Source organism: Nerophis ophidion, linkage group LG09 (genome assembly GCF_033978795.1).
Source record: "Nerophis ophidion isolate RoL-2023_Sa linkage group LG09, RoL_Noph_v1.0, whole genome shotgun sequence".
Lineage (NCBI taxonomy): Eukaryota > Metazoa > Chordata > Actinopteri > Syngnathiformes > Syngnathidae > Nerophis > Nerophis ophidion.
The window spans coordinates 2,442,907-2,466,665 of NC_084619.1; the positions used below are offsets into that span (position 1 = coordinate 2,442,907).

A 23,759-nucleotide genomic window follows, 5' to 3' on the forward strand; every position below is an offset into this window, starting at 1 on the left:
CACTCTCCCTTGTGGAGGGGGTCCGGTCCGATCCGGTGGCCATGTACTGCTTGCCTGTATATCGGCTGGGGACATCTCTGCGCTGCTGATCCGCCTCCGCTTGGGATGGTTTCCTGCTGGCTCCGCTGTGAACAGGACTCTCGCTGCTGTGTTGAATCCGCTTTGGACTGGACTCTCGCGACTGTGTTGGATCCATTGTGGATTTAACTTTCACAGTATCATGTTAGACCCGCTCGACATCCATTGCTTTCCTCCTCTCCAAGGTTCTCATAGTCATCATTGTCACCGACGTCCCACTGGGTGTGAGTTTTCCTTGCCCTTATGTGGGCCTACCGAGGATGTTGTGGTGGTTTGTGCAGCCCTTTGAGACACTAGTGATTTAGGGCTATGTAAGTAAACATTGATTGATTGATTGAACTTTCCAGAAATTATTCCCGAATAATGTTGGTTAAACTCCCAATCGTACAGCTTTAGAAGGCTTCTTGCTCCACATATACGATGGCTGTAAAGATGTTGCTTGCTTCGAAAACTAAATTAGGTACGACACATCAAAGAGTAAAAATGAAATAAAGACTTTATTGATACTGATCCTCCCTGATGCAAAACCTCTGGAATGTTTAACCGTGTTTTACACTAAGCAGCGTTTGTATCAAGTTTGCCTTCCTTCTGCAAACCCAAGAAAAAGACCATTTAGATGGATAGGGGGTGGGGCAGAGGGGGGGGGGGGGGTGCTAATGCAAACAGGGATGTTTTTCAGCTTCGAGTGGAACACATGCACATGGCGCAGTCAAGTCATCCGTGTGAGTTCAACTCCAACTGGAGAAAATGTGGATGTGTGTTTAAATGAGGTGATTGTGTTGAAAGTTGTCAAAAGAAACCTGCATGGGAAGCAGGTTATGGTAATGTTCAAGAACAGGGGTCGGGAACCTTTTTGGCTGCGAGAGCCAAGAATCCAAATATTTTAAAATGTATTTCCGTAAGAGCCATAACATATTTTTTAGCACCGAACACAACTAAACGTGTGCATTTTTAAGTAAGACCAACATAGAGTATAACAGGTCTCTTATTCTTTTTAATAACATTGTTATTCTGAAGCTAACTGTAGGAGGCGTGGCCTGCGGGCCTGCATCGAAGCAGGGTGTTGCCAGGACCAGCCTCAAAATCAGCGAAAGGTGCGTAGATGGCCCACCTGGGCCTTGTTATCTCATCCCCTGTCGCTCTGTTTATAAGCAGCAGCCAGGAGTAGAGATGGGGTTGGAGCTGGAGCCAGAGCGAGAATGAAAGAAAAAGACAATTGCTGGAAACCAACTGAGAGACTTATTGAAAAATAAAAAAATATTGTAACCCTGAAACAGGCTCTCATGTCGGTGCTTGGTGGTCTGAAAAACCCCCAGGAGAGCGAGCCCTAAACTAACCCCTGATAAATAAATCACTTCTTACCCTTAATGCAACTTCTTGAACAAGTGCGGTAAAAAAAGGATGGATGGATTAAAAATGCATGAGCATGTTTTCTATTTTGATCGTTATTTTTAACACTTTGAATACAAGTGGAATTATTCATTACTTATTGTGTTAAGCAATGTCAGCTCAGATTTATCTGAGAGCCAGATGCAGTCATCGAAAGAGCCACATCTGGCTCTAGATCCATATGTTCCCTACCCCTGTTCAAGAATAATCTAGTCCAGGTCTGGGCAATTATTTTGACTCGGGGGCCACATTTAGAGAAAAAAAAAATGTGTCTGGGGGCCGGTATATCTATTTTTAGGGACACTAATACAAAACTTCACAATAATGTCTGATGGCGACTTGTCCAGGGTGTACCCCGCCTTCCGCCTGATTGTAGCTGAGATAGGCGCCAGCGCCCACCCGCCACCCCAAAAGGCAATAAGCGGTAGAAAATGGATGGATGGATGGAATGCTAAAAACGTTATGACAGACAGCCTTAAAACACATAATGGAAATTTACATTTTTCTATGAAGGATAAAACACTGAATATTGACACAATATGATTGTCACATCCACCCCCTTTTGATCGACATATTTTACAATCAAGTTAAACGCGACAAAAATGCAGCAAACGGTAAAATATTGTCAAGGCGAAAAAAAATGTGTCTGGGGGCCGGTATATCTATTTTTAGGGACACTAATACAAAACTTCACAATAATGTCTGATGGCGACTTGTCCAGGGTGTACCCCGCCTTCCGCCTGATTGTAGCTGAGATAGGCGCCAGCGCCCCCTGCCACCCCAAAAGGGAATAAGCGGTAGAAAATGGATGGATGGATGGAATGCTAAAAACGTTATGACAGACCACCTTAAAAAACGTAATGGAATTTTACATTTTTCTATGAAAGATAAAACACTGAATATTGACACAATATGATTGTCACATCCACCCCCTTTTGATCGACATATTTTACAATCAAGTTAAACGCAACAAAAATGCAACAAACAGTAAAATATTGTCAAGGCGAAAAAAAATGTGTCTGGGGTATATCTATTTTTAGGGACACTAATACAAAACTTCACAATAATGTCTGATGGCGACTTGTCCAGGGTGTACCCCGCCTTCCGCCTGATTGTAGCTGAGATAGGCGCCAGCGGCCCCCGCGACCCCAAAAGGGAATAAGCGGTAGAAAATGGATGGATGGATGGAATGCTAAAAACGTTATGACAGACTGCCTTAAAAAACGTAATGGAATTTTACATTTTTCTATGAAAGATAAAACACTGAATATTGACACAATATGATTGTCACACCCCCTTTTGATCGACATATTTTACAATCAAGTTAAACGCGACAAAAATGCAACAAACAGTAAAATATTGTCGAGGCGGAAAAAAATGTGTCTGGGGGCCGGTATATCTATTTTTAGGGACACTAATACAAAACTTTACAATAATGTCTGATGGCGACTTGTCCAGGGTGTACCCCGCCTTCCGCCTGATTGTAGCTGAGATAGGCGCCAGCGCCCCCCGCGACCCCAAAAGGGAATAAGCGGTAGAAAATGGATGGATGGATGGAATGCTAAAAAGGTTATGACAGACCACCTTAAAAAACGTAATGGAATTTTACATTTTTCTATGAAAGATAAAACACTGAATATTGACACAATATGATTGTCACATCCACCCCCTTTTGATCGACATATTTTACAGTCAAGTTACACGCAACAAAAATGCAACAAACGGTAAAATATTGTCAAGGCGAAAAAAAATGTGTCTGGGGGCCGGTATATCTATTTTTAGGGACACTAATACAAAACTTTACAATAATGACTGATTGAATGCTAAAAAGGTTATGACAGACCGCCTTAAAAAACATAATGGAAATTTACATTTTTCTATGAAGGATAAAACACTGAATATTGACACAATATGATTGTCACATCCACCCCCTTTTGATTTGACATATTTTACAATCAAATTAAACGCAACAAAATTGCAACAAACAGTAAAATATTGTCAAGGCGAAAAAAAAATTGTCTTGGGCCGGTATATCTATTTTTATTAATACAAAACTTCACAATAATGTCTGATGGAATGCTAAAAAACGTTATGACAGACCGCCTTAAATAACATAATGGAATTTTACATTTTTCTATGAAGGATAAAACACTGAATGTTGACACAATATGAATGTCCCACCCTCTTTTGATCGACATATTTTACAGTCAAGTTAAAAGCGACAAAAATGCAACAAACAGTAAAATATTGTCAAGGCGTGGACTATGAGGTGGTTGTTTTCCCAAGATGCAATTGAACTTGGACCGGAGATGGCGTGAAGGTAAATACATTTTTTTATTTTAACACTATAACTATCCATCCATCTATTTTCTACCGCTTATTCCCTTTTGGGGTGGAGGGGGGCGCTGGCGCCTATCTCAGCTACAATCAGGCGGAAGGCGGGGTACACCCTGGACAAGTCGCTATCAGACATTATTGTGAAGTTTTGTATTAGTGTCCCTAAAAATAGATATACCGGCCCCCAGACACATTTTTTTTCGCCTTGACAATATTTTACTGTTTGTACAATCGGGCGGAAGGCGGGGTACACCCTGGACAAGTCGCCACCTCATCGTAGGGCCAACACAGATAGACAGACAACATTCACACACTAGGATCAATTTAGTGTTGCCAATCAACCTATCCCCAGGTGCATGTCTTTGGAAGTGGGAGGAAGCCGGAGTACCCGGAGGGAACCCACGCATTCACGGGGAGAACATGCAAACTCCACACAGAAAGATCCCGAGCTTGGAATTGAACCCAGGACTGCAGGACCTTCGTATTGTGAGGCAGACGCACTAACCCCTCTGCCACCGTGAAGCCCACACTATAACTAAAATACAGGAATAAACAAAAGGCGCGCACAATGGCGGAGAACAAAGTTGACTAATGAGAACAAAAAAATAGCACAAAGGCAGAACTATGGACAAAAAAAAAAACTCAATATCTGTGACATAAATAAACCAAAAACATACGTGGCATGGGACAAAGAAACAAGCAGCGTGGATCGTAAACATGGCATGACGTGAGTAGAGGTATCGAGGGTGATGGATGGTGGTAGACGGTGATGTTGCCAGGCTGACTACCTGGTAACTGTGGCTTAAATAATACTATGGTGATTAGTGACAGCAGGTGTGTGACATGAGGACAGGTGAAAACTAATGGGTTGCTATTGTGACCGGTGAAGTTGGCACGTTATGTAAATCGTAAATAAAAACACAATACATCCATCCATCCATCCATCCATTTTCTACCGCTTATTCCCTGTTGGGGTCACGGGGGGCGCTGGCGCCTATCTCAGCTACAATCGGGCGGAAGGCGGAGTACACCCTGGACAAGTCGCCAACTCAAATGATTTGCAAATCTTTTTCAACTTATATTCAATTAAATAGACTGCAAAGACAAGATATTTAATGTTCGAACTGAGAAACTTGATTTTTTTTGCAAGTAATCATTAACTTATATTTTAATGACAGCAACAAATTGCAATAAAAAGTTGGCAATGGGGCATTTTTACCACTGTGTTACATGGCCTTTCCTTTTAACAACACTCAGTAAACGTTTGGGAACTGAGGAGACCAATTTTTGGAGTTTTTCAGGTGGAATTATTTCCCATTCTTGCTTGATGTACAGCTCGAAAAGCAACATTGCTGTGTAAAGGATATCACCACATGGGCTCAGGAACACATCAGAAAACCATTGTGAGTAACTACAGTCCGTCGCTACTTCATGGAAGTGCAAGTTAAAAGTCTACTATGCAAAGCCAAAGCCATTTATCAACAACACCCAGAAACGCCGCAGGCTCCGCTGGGCCCGAGATCAGCTAAGATGGACTGATGCAAAGTGGAGAAGTGTTCTGTGGTCAGACAAGTCCACATTTCTATTTGTTTTTGGAAAATGTAGACGTTGTGTCCTCCGGACCAAAAAGGGAAAAAAACAACCAGGCTGTTATTGGCGCAAAGTTGAAAAGCCAGCATCTGTGATGGTATGGGGGTGTATTAGTGCCCAATGCATGGGTAACTTACACATCTGTGAAGGCACCATTAATGCTGATAGGTACATACAGCTTTTGGAGCAACATTTGATGCCATCCAAGAAACGTTATTATGGACGCCCCTGCTTATTTCAGCAAGACAATGCCAAGCCGCATGTTACAACAGCGTAGCTTCGTAGTAAAAGAGTGCGGGTACTTTTCTGGCCCGCCTGCAGTCCAGACATGTCTCCCATGGAAAATGTGTGGCGCATTACAAAGCGTAAAATACAACAGCGGAGACCCCGGACTGTTGAAGGACTGAAGCTCTACATAAAACAAAAATGGGAAAGAATTCCACTTTCAAAGCTTCAACAATTAGTTTCCTCAGTTCCCAAACATTTACTGAGTGTTGTTAAAAGAAAAGGTGATGTAACACAGTGGTGAACATGCCCTTTCCCAACTACTTTGGCACGTGTTGCAGCCATGAAGTTCTAAGTTAAGTATTATTTGCAAAAAAAACCAACAAGTTTATGAGTTTGAACATCAAATATGTTGTCTTTGTAGTGCATTCAATTGAATATGGGTTGAAAAGGATTTGCAAATCATTTTATTCCGTTTATATTTACATCTAACACAATTTCTCAACTCATATGGAAACGGGGTTTGTACAAAAGTAATCAGTGCATGACAAAGACTCGTCAATGCAGCACACTAATGGCCCGGCGGATAACATCTTAATGGCGGGGTGTGGTTTGGAGAGGCTTGTGAATTAATTTCTTTACATGTAGGTAGCACTCAGCCTTGGTGACAATAGCTCATTGTCTCACTCCAGGGCAGCATTGAAGTAAAAGCTGAGAGGCAAAGCCGGTGCATTCCAATGGCAGTTGTCATAACAACCAAGGACACAGCACATAGTAACCCCCCCAAAAAAGATATGATAAAAGACGCAAGGTCACGATTACCACGTGCAAAAGCCGTTAAAGTTGAGGCTCCTCATGGAGAAGTTGAACGGACGTAAAGTGAAAGTGAATCCTAGATGGCTGCAAACTTAAGACAATGAAGAAACTGTGGCTCAGCAGATAGATCAGGAAACGGTAGGATTAGCGGTCCGAGCCCACGTCTTCCATCCCACATAGCAAAAAATCAGTGTTCAAAAACAAGAAAAAACAAACAAAAATTAGGGGTATTTTACTTGAACCAAGAAAATTTGGCTTGTCAAGACTTTCCAAAACAAGTAAAATTAAAGCTGCAAGCAGCGATGGACGGGACCGAATTATGCTGGTGTTTCCTGCCTTACACATTCAGCATATCTTTACCTTCACGTTACCTACCTTCCCTGCATCCTGGGGTCACACTGGTGCTTCTTTCTGTCACCCATAATGTTTGAAAAAAGGTGACGGGTTTTTACAAAACTTTTGTTTTGAAGGGGTGATTGCCAACTTCCTGTTGATATTTGCTGAAGGATGTCAATTATTAAAATGTAGGTCTAAGTGAGACCTACATAAAGGTTTTTGTTTCATGTCTCTCCGACATTCCTACGATTTTTGCTGAAGGATGTCAATTATTAAAATGTAGGTCTAAGTGAGACCTACATAAAGGTTTTTGTTTCATGTCTCTCTGCCATTCCTACCGGAAGTTACGAGCAGTTCTGTCTGTGTTTTCTTCCTAGGGGCAGTTTTGTCTGTGTTTTATTATTATATTCTTAAATGAAGTAAATGCTAATGCCATTATCTTGAAATAATGATATGCGCTTGGCGTCATCAATCAATCAATCAATGTTTACTTATATAGCCCTAAATCACTAGTGTCTCAAAGGGCTGCACAAACCACCACGACATCCTCGGTAGGCCCACATAAGGGCAAGGAAAACTCACACCCAGTGGGACATCGGTGACAATAATGACCCAGTGGGACGTCGGTGACAATGATGACTATGAGAACCTTAGAGAGGAGGAAAGCAATGGATGTCGAGCGGGTCTAACATGATACTGTGAAAGTTCAATCCACAATGGATCCAACACAGTCGCGAGAGTCCAGTCCAAAGCGGATCCAACATAGCAGCGAGAGTCCCGTTCACAGCGGAGCCAGCAGGAAACCATCCCAAGCGGAGGCGGACCAGCATCGCAGAGATGTCCCCAGCCAAAACACACAGGCAAGCAGTACAGGCAAGCAGTCATGATTGTTTTTTGTTTTTTTTTCAAGCTTGAAGTAAGAAATTATTACTTTAAAAAAGTATTTTTATTGTCGTAACGGAGACTGTTGTGGGGTTTGTTTTCCCGGAATGCAAAGGAAGGTGACGGGACGTGGCGTGAAGATAAAGAGATATTTAATCTATTACTATAAAATGAGTGCAAACAAACTGTGCACACAAGGCGGAGAACAAACTTGGTTAAGAAAACAAAAACTAGCAAAAAGGCAGAACTACGGGCATAGAAACGAAAGACACTAACTGTGGCATTATTAAACAAAAACTTACTTGCGGTGACGTGAGCAGGGCAGCATGAACTATGGCATGAAACAGAGTGGTCATAAACAGGGGGATGACGCCAGAACGGCCAACTGAAAAACCAGGCTTAAATAATTATGACATGATTGAAACGGATGTGTGAATCCAACATGTGAGACAGGTGAAACTATTGGGTCGCCATGGTGACAAAACATGGGGGTGAAAAAACAGGAACTAATGGAGGCTTGAAGTAACAGAACATAACTAAATAAAACATGACCACAAGACATTACATTTCTACTTGTGAGTGTTGATGACACAGCTTGGCAACAGTTGATATTCTAGTTTCAGGCATGTTTTACTCAATATAGGTCATCACATCTCAGCCTCGAGCTGTAATATCTTACTGAGATCATATACCCTGGACAAGTAGCCACCTCATCGCAGGGCCAACACAGATAGACGGACAACATTCACACTCACATTCACACACTAGGTCCAATTTAGTGTTTGCCAATCAAGATATCCCCAGGTGCATGTCTTTCAAACTCGCTTCGCAAAATAATTAGCGCATGCTTAGTATTACCGCCGGGTCAAACTCGTGACGTCACGAGTGACACTTCCCCTGTCATCATTTTCAAAATGGAGGAGGCTGATTTCAATACCGGTAATTTGAAATCGCATAAAGGGAAGAAAATTAAGAGCTATTTAGTAGGATTTAAGGTCCAAACTATTGAATACTGGTATGCTAAAAAGAACAGTAAGCAGCTATGTTTTATTAATATAGCTGTGAAGAGGTGGAGCTGACGGTCCGACAGACAGGCAGGGCACGCTGGAGCCCGGCCCAAGATGGCGGCGAGGAGGCGGCGTCGGCTAGTGAGCGGAAAGGAGGAGCGGAAGAGCGGCCTGGACTGAGGTTTTATTGAAGAATAAACAAAGTCAAACTGCTCAAGCCATGTCCTTCCTTGGTGGTCCTTGGAACCCGAAAGACGACGGCTTGAGACCGTCAGAATACCGTACCTACGTGTGTCAAATATGAGTCATTAAATTACTCCCGCCTCCTGGTGGTAGAGGGCGCTAGTGATCCATCTTGCGACTGCTCGGCTGCAGAAGAAGTGAAATGAGTGACGGGAATTGTGCTGGGACAAATATGACGTGGCGGGTGCACGACCGACCTTTTAGGATGTAACACTCCTATGCTGGCTATGTGTTTGATTGATTGATTGATTGATTGATACTTTTATTAGTAGATTGTACAGTTCAGTACATATTCCGTACAATTGACCACTAAATGGTAACACCCCAATAAGTTTTTCAACTTGTTTAAGTCGGGGTCCACGTTAATCAATTCATGGTACAAATATATACTATCAGCATAATACAGTCATCACACAAGTTAATCATCATAGTATATACATTGAATTATTTACAATCCGGGGGGTGGGATGAGGAGCTTTGGTTGATATCAGTACTTCAGTCATCAACAATTGCATCAACAGAGAAATGTGGACATTGAAACAGTGTAGGTCTTATTTAGTAGGATATGTACAGCCAGCAGAGAACATAGTGAGTTCACATAGCATAAGAACAAGTATATACATTAGAAGTACATTTGAGTTGTTTATAATCCGGGGAGATGGGATGTGAATGGAGGAGGGTATTAGTAAAGTGTTGAAGTTGCCTGGAGGTGTTGTTTTAGAGCGCTTTTGAAGGAATATAGAGATGCACTTACTTTTATACCTGTTGGGAGTGCATTCCACATTGATGTGGCATAGAAGGAGAATGAGTTAAGACCTTTGTTAGATGGGAATCTGGGTTTAACGTGGTTTGTGGAGCTCCCCCTGGTGTTGTGGTTATGGCGGTCATTTACGTTAAGGAAGTAGTTTGACGTGTACTTTGATATCAAGGAGGTGTAGCGGATTTTATAGACCAGGCTCAGTGCAAGTTGTTTTACTCTGTCCTCCACCCTGAGCCAGGTCTAAAAGTAACCGGTCTAGCTTATTCTGGGATGTTTGGAGTCTAGATTTGAGGGTTTTGGAGGTGCTGGGGTACCAGGAGGTGCAAGCGTAATCGAAGAAGGGTTGAATGAACAACAACAATAAACAACCGGGCTGAAATAAAGCATTTTCCAGTCCTAAATACCCAGTGTATTATTTATACAATAACACTTCCTGGTGGCTGCGGTGGGATAAAGAGATCACCCACGGAGCAGAACGGGAGGGGGAGTTGTCCGAGGGTAATTATGTCATGGTCCCCCCGCACTTGGGGAGCCGAGTTAACTGATAGCAGCGGTCTGATAGCACTTTTTTAAACTGGACTTTCAATCAAAGCAGGAGGTAATAAAGGAAGATCTCAATCAGGACAGAGAGACTTTTAAAACTGAAGAAAGAAAAGGAAGACTTCTATAAAGAAGTTATCAATGCTTTTGATCAGAGGGAGCTGGCATGGATTTCATTTATCAGTAAAGGTAAGACCATAATAACGTCTTTTTTAATTAAATGTGCTTTTCATGATGGTATCCTTACATCACACTCAAATGTTTACTACATGCCTTTGGTAAGCGCAGGAGTGAGAAGAGGTTTTAAATTAATTAGCGCCCCGGCAGAAATTCAAGGAAATACGGTATATGTTCTCAAGCAGTTGCTTTTAGCTTCGGGCATTACTCTACAGGCTCTTCCCACTCGTTCTTGTCTCTCCTTCTCACAGAGACTTAAAACCAGCGCACCTTCTTACATACGTCACAAACTGTCGCGTCATACGCCTTCGCTGAGCAGAGAGGTAGCGGCATGGGTAACATTAGCTGTGGTGCTCGCGGTAATACGAAAGAAAGAAGGTGCGGACTTGGTAAGAAATGAAGAAATCCTTCATTCCTAAGAAAAACGGCACTGGGTCCATCGTCTGGCGGTGGTTTGGCTTCAAGCGGGAAGATGTCGAACAAGTAGCGGCAAAAGCGTTGCTACAATAAGTAGCATTACTGCTAATTTGTAGCATCATTTGAAAAGTCACCCGCTAGTGCAGAGTCATATAATATTTTTTAACACTGAATACAACTAAAACATTTTTTGAGTACAATAGGTCTTGTATTCCTTTTAATAACATTGTTATTTCGACGCTAACCAATAATAAATAAAATACTTCTTACCATTGATGCGACTTCTTGAACAGATTCGGTCGAAAACGGACGAATGGATTAAAATGCATGAGAACGTTTTATATTTTGAACGTTATTTTTAACACCGTGATTACCAGCGGAATTATTAATTTCATACCGTGTTCACTAATGTCAGCTCAGATTTATCCGAGAGCCAGATGCAGTCATCAAAAGAGCCACATCTGGCTCTAGAGCCATAGGTTCCCTACCCCCGTGCTAGAGAATGAAGAGTGCTTGAAACTCTGCATGTCAACATCTCCGTTCGGTGCCAAACCCAGAAAATGCCGAAGTAACCATTTCCAGATCAACACCGTATGAACAAAATAGTCAACAACAGAAGGAGATAACGTCCGCAGGAACCTACCACATAGCGAAGGACAAAAACCATTGGATTTCCTATTATGCAGCTCTTTTTTTTTTGACAGTTATTGAAATATCTTGTGACATCATGCACAAAAGTGCACTTTATTTGTTTTAAACTATTGTAGTTGCATTCTGTAAAAAAGTGAACTTTAATTTAGTGTTGTTTTGATATGTCATCTTAGTGACATCATGCACAAAAGTGCACTATATTTTATTTCAGATGCATTCTGGTGGAAGGCGGAATACACCCTGGACAAGTCTCTACCTCATCACAGGGCCAACACAGATAGACAGACAACATTCACACACTAGGGCCAATATAGTGTTGCCAATCAACCTATCCCCAGGTGCATGTTTTTGGAGGTGGGAGGAAGCCGGAGTACCCGGAGGGAACCCACGCACTCACGGGAAGAACATGCAAACTCCACACAGAAAGATCCCGAGCCCGGGATTGAACTCAGGATTACTCAGGACCTTTGTATTGTGAGGCACATGCACTAACCCCTGTTCCACCATACTGCCCATTCTGAAAATATTACAATAAAAATTAATAACTAAAAATACCCGCAGCGGTAAAGTTTAGATCCATGAAGGAAAAGAAGAAAGTGAATGAATGTTTATAACTGAATAAATTTACATATGCATAAAAATCTGTTTTCTTTTCAAAAAATTTTTCACATTTATGACAACCTTTTTCCAAACCACAATATACCAACATTGAATGCCCGTGACTTTCGATGCCTCAGGCGGTACTGCATCAAAAACCCAACATCAGTGTGTAAATGATATCACCACATGGGCTCAGGAACACTTCAGAAAACCACTGTCAGTAACTGCAGTTTGTTGCTACATCTGTAAGTGCAAGTTAAAACTCTACTATACAAAGCGAAAAGCCATTTATCAACAACACCCAGAAACTGCCAGCTTCACAGGGCCCGAGCTCATCTAAGATGGCCTGATGCAAAGAGGAAAAGTGTTCTGTGGTCTGATGAGCCCACAATTGTTTTTGGAAACTTTGGACGTCGTATTGTCCTCCGGACCAAAGAGGAAAAGAACCATCCGGACTGTTATAGGCGCAAAGTTCAAAAGCCAGCATCTGTGATGGTATGGGGGTGTACTAGTGCCCAAGGCATGGGTAAATTACACATCTGTAAAGGCACCATTACATTAATTGGTCAAAAGTACATACAGTTTTTGAGCAAGGTCTTTTTCATGGACGCCCCTGCTTATTTCAGAAAGACAATGCCAAGCCACAGTCTAGACTGGCCTGCCTGTAGAGAGAGAGAGAGATCGACGGGTGCGGTGCGACGTCTGCAGTGATGGAAACCCTGCATTGGTCCGTCGTGGTGAAAAAGGAGCTAAGCCGGAAGGCAAAGCTCTCAATTTACCGTTCAATCTACATCCCTGTCCTCATCTATAGTCATGAACGTTGGATTCTGACTTAAAGGCAAAGATCACGGGTACAAGTGGACGAAATGAGTTTCCTTCATCGAGTGGCGGGTCTCTCCTTTAGAGATAAGGTGAGAAGCTGTTGTTCTAAAGGAGCTCAGAGTAAAGTCAGTGTTAATCCACACCGAGAGGAGCCAGGTGAGGTGGATCAGGCATCTGGTCATAATGTTCCCCCGAACGCCTCACTGGGGAGGTGTTTAGGGTGTGTCTGACAGCCCAGCTGGCCTAGAAATGACTGAGGATCCCTCGAGAAGAGTTGGACAAAATGGATGGTTAAAGGGAAGTCTGGGCTTTTTTTGCTTTGGCTGCTGTCCCCGTGACCCGACTTCAGAATGGACTAATGGTTTTAAAGGATGCATTGAAGTGCTTTTAGGTTTGCGTTGGTGGACGATTAAAACTTGAGGGATTACACAATTCAATGATCTGTAATTAATGAATCCATCCATTTCTACCGCGTATTACCTTTGGGGTAACAGGGGGCGCTGGTGCCTATTTCAGCTACAATCAGACGGAAGGCGGCGTACACCCTGGACAAGTCGCCACCTCATCGTAGGGCCTAATTAATGAATCTCTTCTTTAATTTAACTTAAAATGCTGACCCATCCATCCATCTATTTTCTACCGCTTGTCCCTATTGGGATTGGGGGGTGCTGGAGCCTATCTCAGCTGCATTCGGGCGGAAGGCGCCGTACACCCTGGACAAGTCGCCACCTCATTGCAGGGCCAACACAGATAGACAGACAACATTCACGCTCACATTCACACACTTGCGCCAAATTAGTGTTCCGTTCCGTGTCGGTTTGTTTCCAACGTGCTGCCAATCAATCTATCCCCAGGTGCATGATTTTGGAGGTGGGAGGAAGCCGCAGAACCTGGAGGGAACCCACGCAGTCGTGTACTTCCTTGGAACACAGAACCCTTGCTGTAATTTTAAATTTTCACTTTTTGTCCTCCTTAGAGCGACCTTTGTTATACTAGCCTTTGTCCAACCCAATGTGGGGAGTTTTTGTATTTTCTAAATTCCTTTTCTTCCTCAATGATAGAGTGATTTTATGGAGTATACATTTATAGGCCCTTTTCTTCTTCCTCCTGTTGGAGTGTTTTTTTAAAAACGTTTATATAGTAGATACGAAACAAATGCTACCTCAGTAAAAGCATTTAAGTCTCCCCTTAAAACTCGTTTTGTATACTCTAGCCCAGGGGTGCCCACACTTTTTCTGCAGGCGAGCTACTTTTCAATTGACCAACTCGAGGGGATCTACCTCATTTATATATATCATTTATATTTATTTATTTATGAAAGAGACATTTTTGTAAACAAGTTAAATGTGTTTAATGATAATACAAGCATGTGTAACACATATAGATGTCTTTCTTTCACAAAGACAAGAATATAAGTTGGTGTATTACCTGATTCTGATGACTTGCATTGATTGGAATCAGACAGTAATGATGATAACGCCCACATTTTCAAATGGAGGAGAAAAAAAGTTGTCCTTTCTGTACAATACCACATGAAAGTGGTTGGTTTTTGGCATCTAATTCATCCAGCTTCCATACACTTTACAAGAAAAACATTGGCGGCAAATTCCGTAGCTTGCTTGATTGACATTCACGGCACCCGAGGGTCTTGTGAGATGACGCTGGCTGCTGCCAGTTCATTATCATGAAAAAATGAAAGAGAGGAAGGCGAGAAAAACTTTTTATTTCAACAGACTTTCGCGCCGTCCCTTCCGTCAAAACTCTAAAGGCCGACTGCACATTTCCTATCTTCACAATAAAAGCCCTGCTTCATGCTGCCTGCGCTAACAAAATAAGAGTCTCGGAAAGCTGGCGTGCACAAGTGATGTGCACGCCAGCTTTCTGAGGGATCGCTTGTGCACGCCAGTTTTCCGAGACTCTGTATTTAGTTAGCGCAGGCAGCATGAAGCAGGGCTTTTATTGTGAAGATAGGAAATGTGCAGTCGGCCTTTAGAGTTTTGACGGAAGGTACGGCGCGAGAGTCTGTTGAAATAAAAAGTGTTTCTCGCCTTCCTCTCGGTCATATTTTCATAATAATGATCTTGCAGCAGCCAGCGTCATCTCACAAGACCCTCCGGTACCGTGAATGTCATTTAAGTGACGTCTTGGTGAAGATTGATGATCACTCATTTTTAGGTCTATTTTTTTTAAAAGCCTGGCTCGAGATCGACTGACACACCCCCCGCGGTCGACTGGTAGCTCGCGATCGACGTAATGGGCAACCCTGCTCTAGCCTTTAAATAGACCTTCTTTTTAGACCAGTTGATCTGCCGCTTTTCTTTTTCTCCTCTGTCCCCCCTTCCCTTGTGGAGGGGGTCCGGTCCGATGACCATGGATGAAGTACTGGCTGTTCAGAGTCGAGACCCAGGATGGACCGCTCGTCGGGACCCAGGATGGACCGCTCGCCTGTGTATCGGTTGGGGACATCTCTACGCTGCTGATCCGCCTCCACTTGAGATGGTTTCCTGTGGACGGGACTCTTGCTGCTGTGTTGGATCCGCTTGGACTGAACTCTCGCGGCTGTGTTGGAGCCACTATGGATTGAACTTTCACAGTATCATGTTAGACCCGCTCCACATCCATTGCTTTCGGTCCCCTAGAGGGGGGGGGGGGGGGGGGGGGGGGGGGGTTGCCCACATCTGAGGTCCTCTCCAAGGTTTCTCATAGTCATCATTGTCACTGGCGTCCCTGGGTGTGAGTTTTCCTTGCCCTTACGTGGGTTCTTCCGAGGATGTCGTAGTCGTAGTGGTTTGTACAGTCCTTTGAGACATTTGTGATTTAGGGCTATATAAAAAAACATTGATTGATTGAAATTGTAGTTCGTCCTTTGTTAGTTTATTCCTCCTTTTTTGTTAATCGTTAAATGCGTATAACTCTGGCTCTGGAGGTTTAAAAGTTGTTTCAAAATAAAAGATTTATTAGAACCTCATCTCTGCATCTGAGTCCACTCCTCATCCCAAGCCTGACAAAAACCACATTGATATGCCAACAGCACCCAGTCAATATGCTAATGAGACGGCAGGAAGCTCATTCCAATGCAGATGCTTTTGTCATACCTCCATCACTATGTGTCTGCGGATTTTATACAGCTTGTCTTGTTTGGAAGTAAAAGCAAGACACACTGTGGGAAGTAGCAGTAAAATTAAAGGTAGTGTTGACAAAAAACCAGTGGTTCTTAACCTTGTTGGAGGTTCCAAACCCCACCAGTTTTATACACGCATTCACCGAACCCTTCTTTTGTGAAAAATAAAACGTTTTTTTTTTTTTCAAATTCAAGACAAAGTTATGTTTTTTTCTCATGGAGTACAAAATGAACCTTGCATGAACTCACAACAAATTACACACCTGCAAATAAGTGTGACTTCTGCTGTTGCCGTATCCAAGATACGCCGATATGGAGAAGTTTTTATTTACACGATGACTCCATACTTGCCAACCCTCCCGATTTTTACGGGAGAATCCCGAATTCCAGTGCCCCTCCCGAAAATCTCCCGGGGCAACCATTCTCCTTTAGCGTCCGATTTTCCTCCATACAAACATCTTGTCGGCGCATTCACATCATTTATGTGGCTTTTACACACACATAAGTGAATGCAAGGCATACTTGGTCAACAGCCATACAGGTCACACTGAGGGTGGCCGTATAAACAACTTTAACACTGTTACAGGCGCAGTGGAAGATTGGTTGTGTGCAACCCAAGGGTCCCTGGTTCAATTCCCACCTAGTACCAACCTCGTCACGTCCGTTGTGTCCTGAGCAAGACACTTCACCCTTGCTCCTGATGGGTGCTGGTTAGCGCCTTGCATGGCAGCTCCCTCCATCAGTGTGTGAATGGGTAAATGTGGAAGTAGTGTCAACGCGCTTTGAGTACCTTGAAGGTAGAAAAACGCTATACAAGTACAACCCATTTATCATTTATTTATTTACAAATACGCACCACACTGTGAACCCACACCAAACAAGAATGACAAACACATTTGGGGGGAACATCCGCACCGTAACATAACGTAACAAATACCCAGAACCCCTTGCAGCACTAACTCTTCTGGAATATACAATATACACGCCCACTACCACCAAATCCCGCCCACCTCAACCCCAACTCTCCCCATATCCCGAATTCGGAGGTCTCAGGGTTGGCAAGTATGGATGAGTTACCATGAATTGATCAACGTGAACCCCGACTTAAACAAGTTGAAAAACGTATAAATAAATAAATGTGTTGTACTTGTATAGCGCGTTTCTACCTTCAAGGTACTCAAAGCGCTTTGACACTACTTCCACATTCACACACACATTCACACACTGATGGAGGGAGCTGCCATGCAAGGCGCTAACCAGCACCCATCAGGAGCAAGGGTGAAGTGTCTTGCTCAGGACACAACGGACGTGACCAGGTTGGTACTAGGTGGGGATTGAACCAGGGACCCTCGGGTTGCACACAACCACTCTTCCACTGCGCCTGTAACAGTGTTAAAGTTGTTTATACGGCCACCCTCAGTGTGACCTGTATGGCTGTTGACCAAGTATGGCTTGCATTCACTTATGTGTGTGTAAAAGCCACATAAATGATGTGAATGCGCTGACAAGCTGTTTGTATGGAGGAAAATCCCCATTTCGTGGTCAATTGTACGGAATATGTACTGAACTGTGCAATCTACTAATGAAAGTTTCAATCAATCAAGCAAAAAAGGGTGTGTCTTGACTGGCTCTGTTGAACCTCTAAAGCCGACTCACCGAACCCAGGTTAAGAACCACTGCAATAAACAGAGATGAAATTCATAGAATGTATTTTTAATTCCATAGCATAAAGGGGGAGGGGTGTTGAATGGATGATTGAATAAAGCAGTAAATTGAATATTGATACAATAATGTCATAAAGTCTGCGATGAGGTGGCGACTTGTCCAGGGTGTACCCCGCCTTCCGCCCGATTGTAGCTGAGATAGGCGCCAGCGCCGCCCGCGACCCCGAAAGGGAATAAGCGGTAGGAAATGGATGGATAATGTCATAAAGTCTGCAACACATCTGGAATGCTGTTTTGAGAAATACAGACGTGTGTCGCATTCATATGTGACGTATAGAAACACGTTTATGGCGGAAAAAAAAAAACAGTCACCGTCGCGGCACTTCTTCGGCAGAGATTCGATTCAAGCGGTAAATATATGAAAATAGTCGCAGTAATACCGACCTTTACGTTGCTCTCCGTCTGCCCCGAGCGACGCCACCGTGGGAGAAACGTCGTCCACGGAGCATCTTGCCGCATTGTCTCCGGTAAGGATAAGGACACACGGCCTCATTGTGTCCACATGGGAAGCCAAAACAACCACGGAGGTGGGGGGAAAAAAAAAAAAAAAAAAATTCAAATTTTTCTTTCTGTCATCAGAATTTGAAATCAAACGCAATAAAAAAGTTATACCTCAGGCGAAAGTACTTTTTTTTGTATTATTTAATTTTTTTTTTTTAAGTGTCCTCGTTGGTGTGATTGCGCGCGCCGACTGAGAGCAAGAGCACAAACGGCCCTCTGAAAGCGACTACGATGACGTCACGCCCCTCGGTGAGTGCAGTGGGGACGTCCTGAGTGGGGCGAGGTCACGTGACACGCCCCCACACCACCTCACGTGCGTGTTGAACAAGAGACCTTTCTTTTTATTTATTTATTTATTTATTATTATTTTATAGACATTCATTTATAAACAAACAATCCATAAATAATAATAATCAAAATAAGTAGAAAAACAGTACGTCAAGTCAAAGTACAGAGCAGCACAAACACCACTGATGTGCAGAGCACACTCCAGGCCTGAAGGGGCAACAATGAGCGTTGAACATCTCCACCTGCTTGCAACAGATTGGCTTGATTGAGTTCACCTGTTCACCTGCTCACAATGTTTGAGCTTCAGTCAGTCAGCCCTTTTTTTGACATGCTGCTAAGAGGAAGGAAGACAGCTCCTGTGTGGACTCAGAAGACACAACTGGTGAGTAAAACAAAGGAAAGAAGTGTTTGTTTGGACTGAGGGGAATGTTTCAAGAAAGTAATTTAACTGTGGAAAATGTTTAAAGAAGATAACGTCACTGATGTTTACAAATTAAGTTGACTGAAAGTATATTTAAAAAGTTATCAGTGATGTTTAAGTTTATTTTCATAATTAGGATGGATTCTTTTTAGATGTAATGTCATTAATATTGTTGGAAATGTTTAAGTTTATTCTTAAAGGGGAACATTATCAGCAGACCTATGTAAGCGTCAACATATACCTTGATGCTGCAGAAAAAATAACCCAACATGCTGACTAATAAACCAACTAAATCTGAAATGGGAAAAATCAGCAAAATAATCCTGGACAGAATCAACGCAAAAATCAAGGACAAAACACCACTCAACCAATGGAGAAATACAGCAGCAGTAATCAAATGGTTCAACAACATCCAAGACAAACAACAACACAACTTTATCTCCTTCGACATCGAATCATTTTACCCTTCCATCACGCAAGACCTACTGACCCAAGCCCTAAACTTCACCTCGGACTACGACTCAATCACAGGCAACGAAAGAAACATCATCATCCACGCAAAGAACTCCATACTCATCCACAACAGTACACCATGGCAAAAAAAGAACAATTCAACATTTGACGTTACTATGGGGAGTTTTGACGGAGCAGAAACGTGCGAACTCGTTGGGAGTTTCCTCCTCTCCCAGCTTGCTAGCCTCAACCTGAACCTTGGTATTTACCGTGATGACGGACTGGCAGTGTGCCGCGCCTCGCCAAGGAGCAGCGAGAACACCAAGAAGCGCATATGCCAAATCTTTAAAGAAAACGGCCTACGGATCACGATTGAAGCCAACAAGCAAACCGTCAACTTCCTCGACGTCACTTTCAACCTGAGAAATAACAGCTACCAACCATTCACCAAACCCAACACAACACTCCAATACGTGCACCATGACAGCAACCACCCACCCACCACCACCAAAAGAATACCTACCGGAATTAATAAAAGGCTATCGATGCTGTCATCTAACAAAGCTGAATTGGACCAAGCAACCCCCCCGTACCAGAAAGCACTTGATGAAAGCGGATACAACTTCACCCTCACCTATGAACCCACTCCAGGAAACCAACCAAAAAAGAGCAGAAAACGAAACATCATCTGGTACAATCCGCCATTCAGCAAAAACGTCTCAACAAATATCGACCACTCTGATCGACAAACACTTCCCCAAAGGCAACACCCTAAGAAAAATATTCAACAAGAACAACATTAAATTGAGCTACAGCTGTATGAATAACATGCAACAAATCATTTCAAACCACAACAAAGCAATTGCAAAAGGACTGCCTACCCCCAGACTAAACGACTCTGAAACCAATAATGAATGTAACTGTCGCAAGAAACCTGATTGCCCTCTCAACGGGGGGTGCTTACAGACATCAGTCGTTTACCAAGCAAAGGTAACACGCAAGGACATTAACACATCCGACACGTACGTAGGATTAACCGAAGGAGCGTTCAAAACAAGATGGAATAATCACGACCCCTCCTTTAGAAACCAGACTTTGCAGAATTCTACAGAACTCAGCAAACACATTTGGAACCTCAAAGACAATAATGTTGAATATTCAACAACATGGCAAATTCTTGCATCCAGCACACCTTACAACAGTGGTAATAAAAGATGCAACCTATGCTTAAAAGAGAAACTGTTTATTATATATCATCCAGATCTATTATCCCTCAACAAGCGCAGTGAAATCATTTCAACATGCCGCCACAGACGGAAACACCTCCTAGGTAACACATGAGCCAATCACCACACCCTACGCCTGCCTGTACCCACCCACTCTGTGCTCTATATAAACCATTGTATGTGAATGCTTCCATTAAAATCTCCTGATGACTGAGGGAACCCCTCATGAAACACTTCTGTAGAGATGAAGTAGTCTTGTGATTTTTCCCACACCTACATATATATATATATATATATATATATACACACACACATACATTCATATACATATATATACACACACACTATATAAACACACACATACATTCATATATATATATATATACACACACACACATTTATATACACACCTTTATATATATATATACACACATATGCACACACATTGTTATATATATATATATATATATATATATATATATATATACACACACACACAGTTATACACACACACATATATATATATATATATATACACACACACTATATAAACACACACATTCATATACATACACATACTTATATATACACACTATATACACACACGTACATTCATATATATATATACACACACACGTACACACACATTTATATATATACACTCACATATGCACACACATTGTTATATATATATATACATACATACACACACACACACACACATTTTTACACATACACAATAACACATATATATATGTATGTGTGTATATATATATATATATATATATATATATATATATATGTATGTATGTATGTATGTATGTATGTATGTATGTATGTATGTATGTATGTATGTATGTATGTATGTATGTGTGTGTGTGTGTATGTATATATAAGTGCAAAGCCATAGGCTCACACAAGTTCAGTAAATTAAAATTTGGAACACAGCTTCATAGTTTTCACAGCTTTTGGGTTGTTAAAGTACCAATGATTGTCACACACACACACACACTAGATGTGGTGAAATTTGTCCTCTGCACCCTTGATCACTCCCTGTGATGCGAGGGGAGCAGTGAGCAGCAGTGGTGGCCACGCCCTGGAATCATTTCTGGTGATTTAACCCCCAATCCCAACCCCTTGATACTGAGTGCCAAGCAGGGAGGTAATGGCTCCCATTTTCTGTAGTCTTTGGTGTGACTGGAGGTATGTTAGAGGTAGAGAGTGTTCTAATTCTTTTTTTAAGGCACAAAAAACAGGTGGGGTATTGAGAAACGTACATTTATGAATATAAAACTTAGCCAATGGTATAATGAGGTTGCAAAGGTCAAATTCCTTTATTTTTTTTCATACGGTGTAAATATTAAAAGCACATATTTAAAAAAAAATCACAAATGTGTAATGAATATTGTCCAGAATGAAGTGACAGATGACCTTCCGTAGTAATCGAGTGCTTTCACAAGTCAAAAACAGGTGCTAAAGAGTCTTTGGATGCAAGTAACATCAATGTTCTTCTTGCAGCTAACTGTCAGTCTTTTTACAGCAGGGGTCAGCAACCTTTTTGAAACCAGGAGCTACTTCTTGGGTGCTGATTAATGCCAAGGGCTACCAGTTTGATACACACTTCAATAAATGGCCAAAAATAGCCAATTTGCTCAATTTACCTTTAATAAATAAATAAATATGTATAAATAAAATGGGTATTTCTGTCTGTTTTTCTGTTGTACATTTTGTTTCCTTTTACGGAAGGTTTTTTTGTAGACAATAAATGATGAAAAAAAAAAACACTTAATTGAACGGTTTAAAAGAGGAGAAAACACGAAAAAAATGAAAATTTAATTTTGAAACATAGTTTATCTTCAATTTTGACTCTTTAAAATTCAAAATTCAACCAAAAAAAATGAAGACAAAAACTGGCTATTTCGGATATTTTTGAAAAAATAAGAAAATTTAGTGAACATCATTAGTAATTTTTCCTGATTAATTTTAGAATTTTGATGACATGTTTTAAATAGATTAAATTCAATCTGCACTTTGTTAGAATATATAACAAATTGGACCAAGCTATATTTCTAACAAAGACAAATCATTATTTCTTCTAGATTTTCCAGAACAAAATTTTTAAAAGAAATTCAAAAGACTTTGAAATAAGATTTAAATTTGATTCTACAGATTTTCTAGATTTGCCAGAATATTTTTTTGAATTTTAATCATAAGTTCGAAGAAATATTTCACAAATATTCTTCGTCGAAAAAACAGAAGCTAAAATGAAGAATTGAATTAAAATGTATTTATTATTCTTCACAATAAAAAAAAAATATATACTTGAACATTGATTTAAATTGTCAGGAAAGAAGAGGAAGGAATTTAAAAGGTAAAAAGGTATTTGTGTCTAAAAATCCTAAAATCATTTTTAAAGTTGTATTTTTTCTCTAAAATTGTCTTTCTGAAAGTTATAAGAAGCAATGGAAAAAAATAAATGAATTTATTTAAACAAGTGAAGACCAAGTCTTTAAAATATTTTCTTGGATTTTCAAATTCTATTTGAGTTTTGTCTCTCTTAGAATTAAAAATGTCCAGCAAAGCGAGACCAGCTTGCTAGTAAATAAATACAATTTAAAAAATAGAGGCAGCTCACTGGTAAGTGCTGCTATTTGAGCTAGTTTTAGAACAGGCCAGCGGGCGACTCATCTGGTCCTTACGGGCGACCTGGTGTTGGTGACCCCTGCTCTACAGGGTAATAACCTCTAATAATTTTAAAATATATATATATTTGACTTTGTTGGTAAGTACATACCTGTTAGGAAGAGACCCCGTTTAGACCCAGCAGATGTCATTCACAGCATTATTCCAGAGCACAATAACATAGAACAGTGGTCCCCAACCTTTTTGTATCCGCGGACCGGTCAACGCTTAATAATTTGTCCCGCGACCTGGAAAGGGGGAATCCTTTTTCTTTTTTCTTTGTCATGAAATGGAAGGTTTTTGTGGTTGGTGCACTAATTGTAAGTGTATATTGTTTTTTATGTTGATTTAATAAAAAAGGGAAAAAAAAAAAAAATATATATATATATATATATAATATATATATATATATATATATATATATATATTATTTTATTTAATAAAATTATATATATATATATATATTATTTTAT

The 23,759-nt window shown here is 41.3% G+C and overlaps 1 protein-coding gene and 1 long non-coding RNA gene across 2 annotated transcripts in view; one reads left to right on the plus strand and one right to left on the minus strand.

The window, feature by feature from the left end:
- Positions 1-18,384, minus strand: part of chst3a (carbohydrate (chondroitin 6) sulfotransferase 3a) — a 32,680-nt gene extending 14,296 nt beyond the window's left edge. Inside the window, exon 1 of the mRNA XM_061909901.1 lies at positions 18,100-18,384. The gene's annotated coding sequence lies outside the window, so the exon portion shown is untranslated. The remainder of the gene's footprint in view (positions 1-18,099) is intronic.
- Positions 18,385-18,787: 403 nt separating this feature from the next.
- LOC133558744 (uncharacterized) overlaps positions 18,788-23,759 on the plus strand; it is a 36,024-nt gene continuing 31,052 nt past the window's right edge. The window contains exon 1 of the long non-coding RNA XR_009807978.1: positions 18,788-18,886. This is a non-coding gene — a long non-coding RNA (uncharacterized LOC133558744). The remainder of the gene's footprint in view (positions 18,887-23,759) is intronic.